This window comes from Thunnus thynnus, chromosome 18 (assembly GCF_963924715.1).
Source record: "Thunnus thynnus chromosome 18, fThuThy2.1, whole genome shotgun sequence".
Taxonomy (NCBI): domain Eukaryota; kingdom Metazoa; phylum Chordata; class Actinopteri; order Scombriformes; family Scombridae; genus Thunnus; species Thunnus thynnus.
In genome coordinates, this window is record NC_089534.1 from 1365095 (window position 1) to 1379775 (window position 14681).

The window sequence follows — 14681 nt, forward strand, 5'->3', positions numbered from 1 at the left end:
TAGCAGCTGTTAATGGGTTTAATTGCAGACGAGTCAACAGACAGACGTGTGTTTGTCTTTAATTAGAGCTCTGGGTTTGTTTCATTAGTCATGTTACTACACAGATCCATCAGCTTCACAGTTAATCCAGACACAGTTAGTGCTGCTAACAAACATTTATCCCCCAGACAACACAGAGTAACTTCACTTGAAATCTATTTCAGGGGTTAGTAAATTACAAGACAGTCCTCCCAAGAAAAACAACAGCATCAGTCATTTCAGCCGATACCCAACAATGACATCTGTTTATGTTCTAACGATAGAGGAATTATGACTGGTTTACTTTAAGGGATTGCTGTTAACGCTCGCTGCCGATGTGTTCAAAGACACTTTGTCATCTCAGATCAGCTCCTCCGCTCAGGAAGACTTTCTCTATTGTAGATGGGCACATGCAATTGATGAATGAATGTATTTGTTGTGGTTTTATTGTTGTTTTGCTGTGATTTTATACTGCAGACACTACGATGTCCAAGGCAAATTTCTTATGATATGAGAGTTGCTGCAGAACAACCATTCGAAAATTGTTGTTTGTATCAGTTTCAGATAAAAAATGAAACAGATGTGTAACATAAAGAAATAGTCACATTTAAGAGTTCATATAGATGGTGGATCTCCTCATAAGTTGTTTTGTTTTTTACTGTCTTCTGTATTGTTTTGTTTCTGTGAATTGTAAATGTTGTATTTATTGCACTTTAGCAAATTTTCCCTCAGAGACGTTACAGTTTATTTAATTCTCCTGGCCGCGGTGTTATGGAAACCCTCGTCTCTTCTGTCTCCATCTGAACCTCTGTGCTGCACCATAAATAACATTAATTCAGTGTTATTGGTGTGAATATTGTGCTTCTTTATCTCAGCAACACACATGTGGACCCTGAGTGAAAGTGTTAATGATTCTCATTGAGTTAATTAAGCGTCTATTCAGAAGAAGCATTGTGTTCATTATCTTCTCTTCGACGGCCCCTCCTCCTCTCAGATTGCATCATTATTAAACATTCTTCCCGCACCAATAAAAATGAACAAACTAATTGTAAAATAATAACGTGTCTGACATGCTGCTGTCTGCTGGGCTGGTGTTTGTTAGCTCCGAGCCCCTCGGCCCGGGTTTGGTATAATTACACATTCAGAGAGTCATTTATAATGGAGAGGTGCTTTGTATGGCAGAGAGCAGCCGAGCGTTTAGGAATAATGTGTCTCGTCATTCATCAGAGACGCCTTCTGAGCATAATACAAAAGGTGAATAAAGTTTAAGCTTTGTTTGAGGATCAGCTCGTTATACTCTGGAGAGAAATGAGTTCAAACTCCATGCAGGTGGACGAAAGCTTTAAAAATCAGTATCAGCAGTTAAATTGAATCAACTAACGATTTGGTTTGTGATGAGAAAATGTTCTATTTCTTTTATTTTTTTATTGTGTATGCAAGCATTCGCATATAAAAGTGCTAAACATGCTTTGACAGCGGCAGGTTTTGATGGGATATAAGCTGATATTTCAGAACAAAAACATCTCAGCAGTGAGGAACAATCAGATCTCCCTCTCACACCATCCCCACTTCCATTAGTGTTAATTGTTTTTTTTTTTGCTGACTTCATTCGTGTTTACTGTGTTCATGAGAAGAGTCTATATGAACACCCCCCTCTTGTGGTATTCACTAATTTTCTGAAAGCTCTGAGTTCATGAGTTTTGTTGTTGACGTCTTCAGAAATGGTGGAGGCAATGAAAGTTAACTTTCTGGTGGATGGTAAGTTAATATATTGTAATTTTAGTCATATAGAGTTTTTCTTAGTTATTATATGTCTGCGGCATAGGTCTAAGTGTGCGGAAATCTCTTTCATAAAGTTAGGACACATAATGTGTCTGAGGATAATGTTGATATTCCCAGCGGCCTCATTATTTCTTTGCATTTCCTGCATTACGTTACCCACTCGCTAGCCAGCTAAATTGTTAGCCTCAGTGGCTTCTAGACGGTGACAGTAACATCAATATTCATGACGAGAACAACGAGGAGTCTTTTGGCGTCCATGTTGCCTAGCAGTCGTGTTCTCACAACTTAACCACTTGAACATCAAGCATGTCATGTACGTGACTTCCTGTGTCGTCACCACAAGGTCACGAGTTCCATCTGAAGGCAGCATTTGTCAGATTAACTAGCAAAATATTTTGTCTTGTAGCCTGTTAGATATAAAAGAAATACTAAATTATCTAAAAAATACAACCTGGTTGATGTTACATAATGTTTAGCTGATGTTAGCCTGTTGGAGAAGCTAATATTTATATGGAACAGATTGTCAGTATATCCACACCAATTAAACTAAAAACTGAAAACCTCCTGTGTTGTGAGTGACAGTGTTTGATTTTAGTGAAATATGTGCCTAAACTCACACTGCCTTCAAAACCTACATAAAATATAGAAATTAAAATTTTGATTTTTTACACATTCCTGCTCAGGCTAAAAACGTAACAGTGTCGTAATTTCACTGACAAACACAAAATGACCAAATATAACAAGCTAATCTTTACAGCATATTAGCTGACTTTTTAATGTTAGCATAAAGTTACTCTATTTTTTCCACACTTTGTTAATGTAGAAATGCTAGTGTTGGTTACAAGTGTCTGTTAGCTTCTCATGCTTGGCAAAAAAAAAGAGTTCAATTAACCATAAAAGAAACTCATTCTGCCTTTGCTTCACTGACAAACACAAAACCACCAAATATGAGAAGCTAATTTTAACTGCATATTAGCTGACTGCTGATAGCATAAAGTAAGGATCCAACTTCATGCTAACATTAAACGTTAGTCAGCCAATGTGCTCTATTTTTTCCACAGCCAGTTATACTCTTTGTCAGCCTTTTTTGGATTTTTATTACACTTAGCAGATTTTTCACAGATACAGTTAGCTTCTCATTCTGATAGTAAAGGAGTGAAATTAACTGTAAAGCAGCCTTTGGTGTTATACTTATATGGCACCAAAGAAAGTCTGAAAGCATGAAGTCCACAGTTAGATCCTTTTGCCTTTTTTAGATCCAGTTGCTGGTCGAAATAATGACCACCCACAGGTCTAGTTGATAATTAACTATTGTAACTGCTGAGCTAACTGCTAACATGCTAGTGCTAGCATGATACAACAGCTCTCTCAGTTATCCTGAAAACAAAAGCCGACTGTTCCGAAGGCACATTGTTCCCAAAATATACACTCATGCAATCATTTTAATCCGAACCATGATCTTTCCCTAACCAAGTGGTTCTTCTGCCTAAACCTCACCAGACTTAACCACAGCGTTGTCACACCATAAAACATTACTTTTTAACAAGCACGTCAAAATACAGTAATATATTAAGGGCAAAAGACAACAGAGGTACCCTGAATGCCTAACCATAAATAATGGCAGTGCATCATTATTGGTTATCAGACACTGATAATGTTTATTGTAATAGGGGCAAGCCCCTTTACAGAAATAGTGCAATTTGTACCTTTGGTAGAGCACCCCAGTAAGAGAAAGAGCAGACAGCACACCAGAATAAATTGTTAAAACAATTTATCTCTACAATTCTCTAACAAGGATCCATAATATAATGCCCTGTTCTATACACAGTGAGCGCTACTTAAAATAACACAGACTGAACAATAAAAAACAAAGAAAACACGCGATTAAAACTCACTAAATTCACTTCAGTCTTAAAACAGCAGAGTTCACATCACACACATCCAATGATAAAAGAGCAGCATAGCTACTAAATGTTCCTTAATTAATAGGTTAATCCAAACAGAATAAAAATGGTAACCCAACAGAGTGGGGAAGATGGGCTAGTTTTAAATTATCACAGTAAAAACACCAACAGTACATTAAAATGCGTGCATGCAGTAAAATGGGAAAGTGTCCCAGAGCGGTTCGGCCGGGAGACTAAATGCAGAAGAATTCTCTCTCTGCTACTTAGTGTCCCCTAATTCACAGAATCACAAGCACAACAGTGCCCCACAACCGAATCAGAATTATGCCCAGGATTACACTACAGCCTCCGCCTCAGTCGCTCTGGAACTCCCGACTAAAACACTGGCAGTGTTTTTGTAGAAGACGCCGACTGGTCCGCTGATTATGCCAATTCACCACAGCTGTGCCGTTTGCGGCTCGCCAGCAGACTCAGGAGGCAGGAGAGAGAATGCAGGTGATTAGTACAAGCAGGTACTAAACTTAAACACTATCCAGCTGTACCCCTTACATTATTACCTGACAAAACAGACTTTTCATATATTACTGAGGTCTTCTGCTAAATTCGGTGTCATGTTTCACTCAGTGGAACGGTGATTTAATAAATCAGCAGTTACAAAAATGTGTAAACTGTGTAGTTAAGGCAGACGAGCATAATTTGGGAAACATCATGTTTATTCACTTTACATGGAGCTAAAATTAATACTGAATTATGTTAAATGTTTGCAGAATGAGTTAGTAGATGTTTACTAGTAAGCTCTATTCATTAACAATACGTTAACAGAGGTTTTCCTCCGACAGTAGGAAGCGGTTAAAGACGTTATTTGCCTCGCCGTCAGTTATTTAAAATGTAAATTAACTTATCAAACAGACTTTTGACAGTTCACTCAGTTCTCCTGATAAATGCAGCGTCATGATTCACAAAGCAGAACTCTGATTTAATGAAATCACATTCTAATAATTGTGTTGACGTGCTGACTGACGGTGTTTCAGAATGTCAAACGTTACACGTCTTACTTTAGTTTATTTAACTTAGTTCACAGAAGAGCTGTTAAATATAAGCCGAAATGTAAAGTCTGACTTCAGGAGTCATACAAAGTCATTACGTTATGATTTACATCATGATGTATGTTATCTGTTAAATAGTGTAATATGTTAGAAAAGCACTGCATGATGGTTTGTAATACTCAGTGGATTTTACAACTCTTGAAAGTTATCACGCTGCAGCCCTGTTTACAAGTTGGTAAATGTGGAATGTGTTTGTATCTGTGGACCTCCAAAAAAAGTATGAATGGAATTGCAAGTGTGTGCGCAAGACCACAGCTGTCCGTAGACACAACAAACATGGATTGGCCTGTAAAAGAAATACAACAGCAGCACAATTACTTACATCACCGTCATGTGGTTTTGTCCATATCCATAAAACTCACCTGTCATTGTTGTTGTAATCTGTGCTGCGTAAAGACCATAGACTGTATAAAAATATGGACGTAGTTACCGTGACGTCACCTGTTGGTTTCTGAAGAGCGGTTTTGAAGCTCAAAGCGAGCCGCTCCGGCCGTCGCCATCTTGGCAGTACGTGACTCTGCCTAACTCCCAGCCAACCAAAAATGGGCAAAGAGGCGGGCCGAATGGCTGAAACAAGCCACCTAGCGGCTGGCGGACCTGTCACTCAAAGCAGCCATGTCCTTCATTATGCAGAACTTTACGGCTTAATAAAATTGAAACTGGTGAGTTATATAAAAATTCATCCTCCGTACAGTTGTCATGAAAGAGGAAATTAGCTACAGAGACCAAAACCGTTGTTTGTACCAGACTGTAAACATGTTTATTTCTGCTGTAAAGTTGGACATTTTAACATGGGGGTCTATGGGGATTGACTCGCTTTTGGAGCCTCACGTGGCCGTTCAAGGAACTGCAGTTTTTGGCACTTCCACATTGGCTTCATTTTTCAGCCCTGGAGGTTGCCGCTTGGTAAAGACTTGTACAGTGTTTGCTCCTCTCTGTCCTGCAGTTATTACAGACATGTCTGAACTCACTAGCCCACAAATCTCTAGGACTTCTGGGTAATGATGTTCATTAAAGGCTGCTAAAAAAACATGAATATTACATATAACGATATTACATGACATGATATTGAGAACGGTTCTGATCCAAAGCTGGATTTTTAGTTATTAGCACAGTTACACATTTTAATGAGATTTTCTTACTTCTGGAACAGAAAGTTCTGAAAGTTCTGGATTGACTCCAGGTCTCTGTACGTGTTGTTAGCTGGCTTGCTAACGTTAGCCGCTGGTAAGGCGACATTCAGGAATCAGTTGTGTGCAGTCACTGGAGCCAAGCTAACGTTAGCTGGCTGCTTGTTAAACCACGTCTCCTTTTCTTCTTTTTTATTGTGTGTCTGATACAAGATCCAAACTAGACCAATTATTTATTTTTATTATTTCTTGACCTATTTTTTAATTTGAATTTTCATTTTCTCTTTAAAACACTTTGGTCTACAGAACAATGTGCTTTATAAATAATTTGTCTTTACATTTGGGTGTGCGGGTTATGTAGGCTAAGTTGTAAGTTAGATATACTGTCTCTGACATTAAGTATTTATAATAAAAAAGTTAATATTATCATTAAGAAAGGAGGGCAGGAGGAAAAGAGGAGGTTACAGAAAAGGACAAACAAAGGAAAGATGAAAGAAAGAGGAGAAAAGAAGGAATAATTAAAGCAGCAGCAGTGAATCCTCTCCGTGAAATTGCATTCTGGGTGCTGGCGGCCTCCTGTCAGCAGCAGCGGGGTCAGACTCCGGGGCCCCCGGTGGTCCATGGCTCTTTAACCTGATTATGGGGCCGACGGCTGCTGGCAAACAGAGGAGCTTGATGAGAGCAGCAGCGATAAAGCAGCAGGCAGCTGCAGCCGCTGCCCGAGCTCAGAGATTAACATGAGAAAGCAGCAGCACTCACTCTGCAAACACACCAAAGAAGAAGAAAGAAACGCACACACGAGGCATCGAGGCGTGGAGTGTGTTTATGGTCTCAAACATAAAAGAGACTCGACTGCTGAGAGAGAACAGATTCCTCATAATGATCCAGGTCAGGACATGTTTCTACCAACACTCTTAATCTTAGAAACACTGAGAACATCTTAACATCAGCAGTATGTGGTGTGAAGAGAATGCTGGACACACATTAAAGGGACGTGTTCTGCTCTCTGGTCATTTATATCCTGTTCTGATGTCAGATGTTGAACACGACGGTCAAAGTTCCAAAACTAGAGATCAGATCAGACACAGAAACAAACTTTTGAAGCAATTCGTGTAAAATTCGTGTTTATTTGGAGAGCTGTAGGAGTCTCAGCAGCTTGGCCCCCCCTGAATCTCTATAACGGAGCTGGAGAGCGCAAAATCAGCATGACACATAGAGCCACAATGGCCGCATTTATAGGAAATATGTTAGAAAAATTCCCTCTAAAGAGACAGGAGCTCAAATAGCCTGTTTCAGACAGAGGCTGAACTGAGGAGCTGCACAAACAGCCAGTACAGTAGAAGATAAATAAGGAGTTTTCACTGTAAATCATGCAAAGTTATTCCAGTAGAGCCCCAGAGTATAAATATACATGTGGAGATGTGCAGAATATGTCCACTTTAAAGTAGAGAGATATATTTCATAGGCCCTCATTTTACAGCAAAATATAAAACATAAAGAAGTTGCAGTGAAACAGAAAATACCATATTTGCCTGAGCATAAGACAACCTGTTTTTGAAAAAGACTTTAAAGGAAACACACTCTGACGTTCGTCCTGTTGGGAAAGTTTCCCTGAGATGCTTTTAATCCAAGCAGAAGAGAGTCCTCGTCCTCGTAAAAGTGAAACACTTCCATTAAAGCAGAAGGTAAATCCCACATTTATGTGTCTTGTCTATCAGTCTCTCGTGTCTGTGGCAGAGTAAAATAATAGAATATATAGACTAGAATAGAATAGAATGATAGAAGTATTGTCGATCTTTCTATTACATTTGAACAGTGTTGTTGGACAGAATTCAGGGTGGAATTGATGAAGTTAATTAAAATTTTGTGCAGCTGCTGCATCTGTTGCATCATGATCATCATTTTCTTACTAAAGGACGTATGTAATGCATTTAAAACTACACCATTACAGACATTTTTGTTTAAATAACTTTCATAATGCCTTTGCAACATAGTAAATATGTTGACAGCATGACATGATGAACAATATGACTGTATGGAAACCAGTTAAATAAAGTACTTTCATCATCAAGATAAATACACTGATAGCACAGAGTCTCATTTATGATAAAACCACACTAACAAACCAACACTGCTGCTGCTGCTTGAAGCTGTTTGAATCCTGTCTGAACCTTCCTGCAACAACAGATCCACAGACTAACCAGCAGTATATGAAGCAGATAACTGACCCCGACCTTCACCAGCTGTGTTATTAGTGATGTTTACACATTAATGCATCAATAATTATTATTCTGCATAATGAGACAAGTAGTAAACACATCTCTGACACACCTGACATTTAAAACTTGTTAGAAAACAGTTGTTTATTTCCACATCCAGCAGTTACGGAGCAACATTATCATTCATGTGGAGTCGTGTTTCTGTCCACCTGGTGAATGTAAGTCCAATATTCACTCTCTTTTAGCTCTGAGGGAAATATCTGGCTCTTTAGCTGCTAAATGTTTGCCGTTTGGTGCTGAGCAGGTAGTGTACAGCGACAGAGACGCTGAGAGTGAACCAGAACACTAAAGTTGCAGCCGGACAGATAAACAACGAGCTGAAACTCACTATAAAGCTCCGTAAAGCCGAGAGGAGCTGCAGAGTCACTGATGATTCTCTGTGGGTTCATCACTACGAGCCAATAACACATCACACACTGACATCATGGAGTCAAATCCTGCAGGATGATGATGTCATCGTGAATGACTCTTTGCTGCAGAGCTTTAATCTCATCACTCGTCCACTGCGCTGACTCTCTTCTTCTGCAGTTTAATGAGGTTACAGTCTTCTTCTTCTACATCCGCTCCTGCTGGGATTCAAATGACACATTCGAGTTGAAAAGAACAAGATGAATATTTAGTTTCTCCGCAGTGTTTTCAGCAGGAACGTGAACTCCAGGGTATTCTCTCCCACACACAATTACACTTCACAACATCTGCTCTGTGATTCTCTTTGTTCTGTCTGATTTAACGGCTCGCCTCCACGTCTCACTGATGCTCGTAATGAAGGTTTGGGTTGTTTGGAAATGGAGAAATGTCAGAGGAGGCTTTTGATAATGTGACTATGCTCAACATGACAGACACAGACCCCCGAAGCTACACATCTGCATGAGACGCTTATTAAAAGGCTGAAAATTACACTTCTGCACATCACATGAACCGTCGGTCTAAAAACTTTATATTTTCTGCCAGAAACAGGTGAATTCCTATTGTTAGGTTTAATGTGATTTACAGAAATTTCACAAGAAAATTAATTATAGGATATAATTAGGGAGAGGGTTAAATTTAAATGTTTTAAACCCATTATTACAAAAACAGCAAAACCTTGATTAAATAATTGTAAAAACCTTGATATTAAAATCTTCATTCATTGCTTTGTAAACATCATGTAAACATTCAAGATTATAGAGCCAGAAAGTCTCTTTTTGTGTCCTGGGAAAGTCAAAGTCACCTCCTCTGGGTCCCATATTTATCTGATCAATGCCAGTAAAAAAGAAAAGTCAATCAAAAATCAATCTGGCCTCTGAAGAACGTCTGGCTGCCGGGTGTTTCATGTCTCTGCTTGTGATGGAGCTCCTGTGTTCACTGATCCGATCTTTTAGTGACGGTTTTTTGTTTTGCCATTCATGATATCTGCTGCTGTTTGGTGACCACCGGACTTCCTGGAGGGGCTGTTAGCCGAGCTGCTGCTAACGTTTGTCCAGTTTATTTCTCTGATAACTTAAGATCCAGACGTCCAACGACTAAAATCCTTCTTCTGGCTAAAAGATATAGTTAAAAACCACCTAAATTTATCATGAAAATGTGGCTTAAAACTGAATAAAAGTCAATTTATAACAGTTTGTGTGGAACAACCACAACGCCGATGTATTATCTTGTATGTGTGTAAGTTACTCTTTGGTAGACGCCATTGTAGCGGACAAACACAGCGCCGCCGTATGCATCTGGTGTGTGTTTACTCTTTGGTAGAGGAGGTATGACGCCATCGACAGGCGACCAAATGAAACGGTCCGTTACTTTGATTAAATTACAGATTTCTCTGGGTTTGAACATTGTTGTAAACATTTGGGATAATGTAAGTACACAACTCAACAACATATATAACATAGGTCTAGTTGTTTTTACACATTTTAATGTGGAATATTTACATATTATACCTTTTAAATGGCCAAATATGTTTATACATACAAGGGATTTGTCTCCAGTTTCTAGTGGCTTAAAGTCTCATTTTACCAGAAACAAAAAGCTTCGTCCGTCCGATCACAGGTGAGTGTATAAAAAGCTTCATCACCTGTAAAAAAAAAAAAAGACAGTCGTGTCCTTTATGTTCCTTCCTTTGGTAAAATAAATCATTGGTTTGTTGTTATAAACATCTTCTAGCTGTGGGTCATTAAGTAAAATATGCAGACGCTTAAAAACATTCTTAATGCTACTTGTGGTGCAACATAAGGGAAGATCTGCTTCTCATGCTGTTACATGTTTGAAGAGTTCCTGATTGGGCCTTTAAAATAAAAAATAAAAAGAATAAACCTACTGATGTTATAAACTGCAGAGAGTTATTAAAGGAAACGTTTTCATTTATTTGCAGGTATAAAGCATCCTGTCGACAGCCTCCCCCACATACAGAAAATAAATATTGGTTTTGTTATCGCTGTAATGATTATTTATGAAGTGTGAAGGATGAAGACAGCGGCGTTATCAGTTGATGATAATCTGGTTATATGGGTTTCCAGCGGGGCGATGCATCACTGGGATGTACTGTAGCAGAGACGGAGCTGCTGTCTGATTAATGAAGGGAGAATAAAACCATCTCAACACGTTAACTACCTGCTACACTCATCATCAGTTACACTCAGCAGGAGAACATTGTCCATAAATAGTTTTTATTCCTCAGATTATTTTTGGCTGTAGCACCTTCATCACAGTGATAAACGATGCCGGTTGGAATCAGTCATGTGACTTCACACATGAAGCTGATGGTCATGTCGTAGTTGTAGGTGAATTTTTTTGTGGAGTCTGTTGCTGTTTGCGTATAAATCCTCTTTATGTGCAAACAGCTGTGACGGTGGGGCCTCCTGTGCTGTAACATTATTCCTTTTTGTCTTTTTACATTATTTGAAATTTTGCTGCAGAGCAAGTGGTGTTGAGGCAGAACCCGTTATTACGTCATACCAGAGAGTCAAATCAAAGCTTTATCATGAGCCCGCTGCCGCCCAGCGCTACACTGAGTGTGTACGTAACTTTATTGTATTGCAGTTTGCATTAAAGCTGGATGACGAGCACACTGGGACAAAGCAGCACACTGGAAGTGTTGCTGGTTGTTCAGCAGCTAAAAGGTCTGAACAGCCTTCCACAGGATGGAAATTTACATCAGGAATAGCTGGGATTCATTTTTAGAGACAATCTCTGTTATTGACGAGTGGTTGTGTGTGTGTGTTCGGCACATTTTACAGACTCGGCACACAACAGGATTCTCTACTGTTTCATCTTCAATCTTTGGATGAAGCTTTAAAACATGGCCTCTTTCTGTTCCTCAGCTGAAGGAATATATCTGTGCTAAGCTAAGCTAACGACTTCAAATTACTTTGTTAGGAAACTTGGACGCGATCTCACCAAAACATCCTGCTGAGTCTCAACCGTGCAGCAGCAGGATCGGACTCTGCTTCGTAGACACTATATACTGTCTTATGTCTCCTGCTGCAGACATTACTGCAGGTAAACATGCTGCTGCATCCATTAGGTCATATTCTGATTGGCTGGGGGTAGGGGGCACAGCGCCAGCCAGTTGGAGTAGGAGCTCATTAATAATGCAGATTTTATGTAAATAGCTTCAGAAACAGCCTGCTGGAGGACAGAGGGGAATCTGGGCTGTAAGGAAATATGGATTTAGAGAAATCTAAACAACTTTTGGTGCATAAAATGTCACAGATATGATGAAAATACACTCAGGTACAGGACCATGATACCAGATCTGTAAGAGACATTCGTTTGTTCACATGAAACAGGTGCATCTAGAGGTTTGGTGATGCACTGACGCTGTAGCTGGAGAGCTAACTGCTAACATGCTCATAATAGCTTCTGCAGATTTTCTTTACTTTCTCTGTGCTGTTCTGTGCTCCTGTGTCACTCTGGAGTCACATGGTCAAACCTAGAGGTTAATTTGGAAGACTGGACAAGGCAGACAACAGATAAATTGCAAATAGACAACATAAGGTGCTAAAACATAATTAAATAGTGTAACACAGCATATGTGCCGTAGTAAATTACATGTAGTGGAGTAGAAGTATAAAGTAGCACACGATGGAGATACTCATGTAGTTATCAATATGATGTAAAATGTGCCATAAGTTGGGTGAGTCATGGAAGTCCAGCATACAAATTCTCACCCAATGCTTTTTACTCTGTACCCATAAGTACTTGAGTATTTCCACTTTTCCTGCTCTGGTTTATAGACGTTGACATCAGCAGCAGCAGTAAACCTCTGACTCAACTCTGAGTTAGTAGAAGTGGAAGAAGCCAGAGTAGCAGCAGCAGTAACGGGGTGAAAGCAGTCGTGATTGGACGCTAGAGGAAATGGAGCGGAGCAGGAAGGAGGAGCTGCTGATGAGGCGTGAACAGGCTGATTTATTTAAATGGACACCCGAGGGAGCTCAACCAGCCGACTCCGCCCCCGTTAGAGCGGGTCATCGCCTCCGAAAATGAAAGCTGATGTCAGGACGGAGTGAGAGTCAGTCTTCTGGCAGGAGGCCAGGAAGTGATGTCATTAAAGCCAGCAGTGCACTCAGTGACACAGACGCTCTGCAGCACATACAGCAGGGTGTGTTCATTGTGTCTGACTGTTCAGGTGTTGAACCTCTGATTCACACTGATTCTCCTCCTGCCAGACACGAGCTTCACCTCATTTCTATGAGCAGCCGCTGGTTCCTGAACTGTTTTTCCTCATCCTGCATTCCCATTTCATATGTTTCTTTGATTGATCAAGTTTGTCACATGTAATCATATAAAGGTACAATCACAGTGAAATGTAATTCCACCTGTTCCTTCAATTTGTGCATTAAAAAGAGATTAAATAGAATAGGAATAGTAAAAAATACACGTGTATGATTGGAGGGGGGGGGGGGGTTTGGCTCTTCCTGAGCCTCTCAGTGTTCTTCTTTCTGACCGCAGCAGGGAGAAAAGGCCGTTAACTGGGTTTCTGGGATCTTTAATGATTCTCCCAGCCTTATTCTCGCAGCGCCTGGTGTAAATATCCTTTAGGGAGGGTAGAGCACTGCCTACTGTTTGTTCAGCTGGACAAACCCCTCTTTTTGAGGGCCTTGCAGTCCTGTTCGATGCTGTTTCCGTACCAGGCAGTGATGTTCTGCATCAGGACTCTCAGTGGTGCAGGAGTAGAAATTTCTCAGTATTTGAGAGGATACCTGGAATTTCCTCAAGCATCTGAGGTGAAACAGACTCTACCTTGCCTTTCTCACCACTGAGTGAGTATGCTGCGCCCAGGCCAGGCCCTCAGTGATGTGGACACCAAGGTACTTGAAGCTGTCCACCCTCTCTGCCGAGGACCTGTTGATATTAGGGGGGGTGTAGCTGCTTCTTCCCATGGTCCACTATCAGCTCCTTAGTCGGCTGACATTCAGGAGTGGGTTGTTGTCCTGACACCAGCAGGTCAGGTCCTTTACTTCTACTTCTACTACTTCATTGTTGTGATCACGCCCACCATAGCTGTGTCATCAGTAAACTTGATGGTGTTGGAGTCGAAAGTCGCTACACAGTCGTATGTGTACAGGGAGTACAGCAGGGGGCCCAAAACGCAGCCCTGGGGTGCTCCGGTGTTAAGGATGAGGGAGTGTATCCACCTACTGTCACCGACTGGTCTGCCTGTCAGGAAGTCAAGGATCCACATGCACAGCGAGGTGTTCAATCCCAGATCGTTGGGCTTTGTGACAAGCCTGAAGGGAACTATGGTGTTAAACGCTGAATTGTAGTCAATGAACAATTAGCTAGCATAGCTCCTTTTCTTGACCAGGTGAGATAGGGTGGTATGGAGGATGTGTGCTATGGCGTCTTCTGTTGATTGTCGATGTTACTGAAGATAGAAACTCAGGACTTTCCTTGATAATGTAACAATCCTACTTTATGTTATGACGTCGGTTTACATTATTTACACTCCATTTCTGAGCAATCACGTTTTTTCTGTGATTTTGGCGGATGGCTTAGAATACTACAATACCCATGAGCTTCGACTGCTGTTGCTATGGAGAAGAAGCAATGGGTGCAAATCAGAGTGTAATGAATTTAAAACGCTTTTTTGCTAAACAAAATGTGTTGCCATGGTTACAGTTTTCACTATGGTTCACACTGGGAGTCATAGTTAACTTCTACCCCAACTTTTTACCAAAGCACCAGATATTTCACAATGCAGTTGTACAGCAGTTTGTGGAGAGTTTTACGTTGATCCAAGCCATAAAAGTGCTCAAATTGTGAGTAACCTAAGAACAGGAATTTTACTTCTGGAACAAAGGGGTGCCAGAACTAGCGCCTCTCACTTCACAACTCTATTATTGTTGTAAAATCCAGTATATGTCCCCTGCTGAGGTGTTGAAGGACAGTTCAGATTATGTTAACATAAACGTTTTGTGGAATGAATGAAGCTACATTTATATATGGCTCTGCAGTGGGAGGGAGGAGGTTGAGCTGGACCGTACA

The 14681-nt window shown here is 40.4% G+C and overlaps 1 protein-coding gene and 1 long non-coding RNA gene across 4 annotated transcripts in view; one reads left to right on the top strand and one right to left on the bottom strand.

Moving 5' to 3' along the window:
* Positions 1 to 14681, top strand: part of LOC137169671 (NACHT, LRR and PYD domains-containing protein 3-like) — a 243019-nt gene that overhangs the window by 142758 nt on the left and 85580 nt on the right. The window lies entirely within an intron of this gene.
* Positions 3501 to 5326, bottom strand: LOC137169599 (uncharacterized). Its single transcript, XR_010924492.1, has 2 exons — positions 5133 to 5326; positions 3501 to 4173 (listed from the first exon to the last, which is right to left on the bottom strand). It is a non-coding gene; the product is annotated as an uncharacterized lncRNA (long non-coding RNA).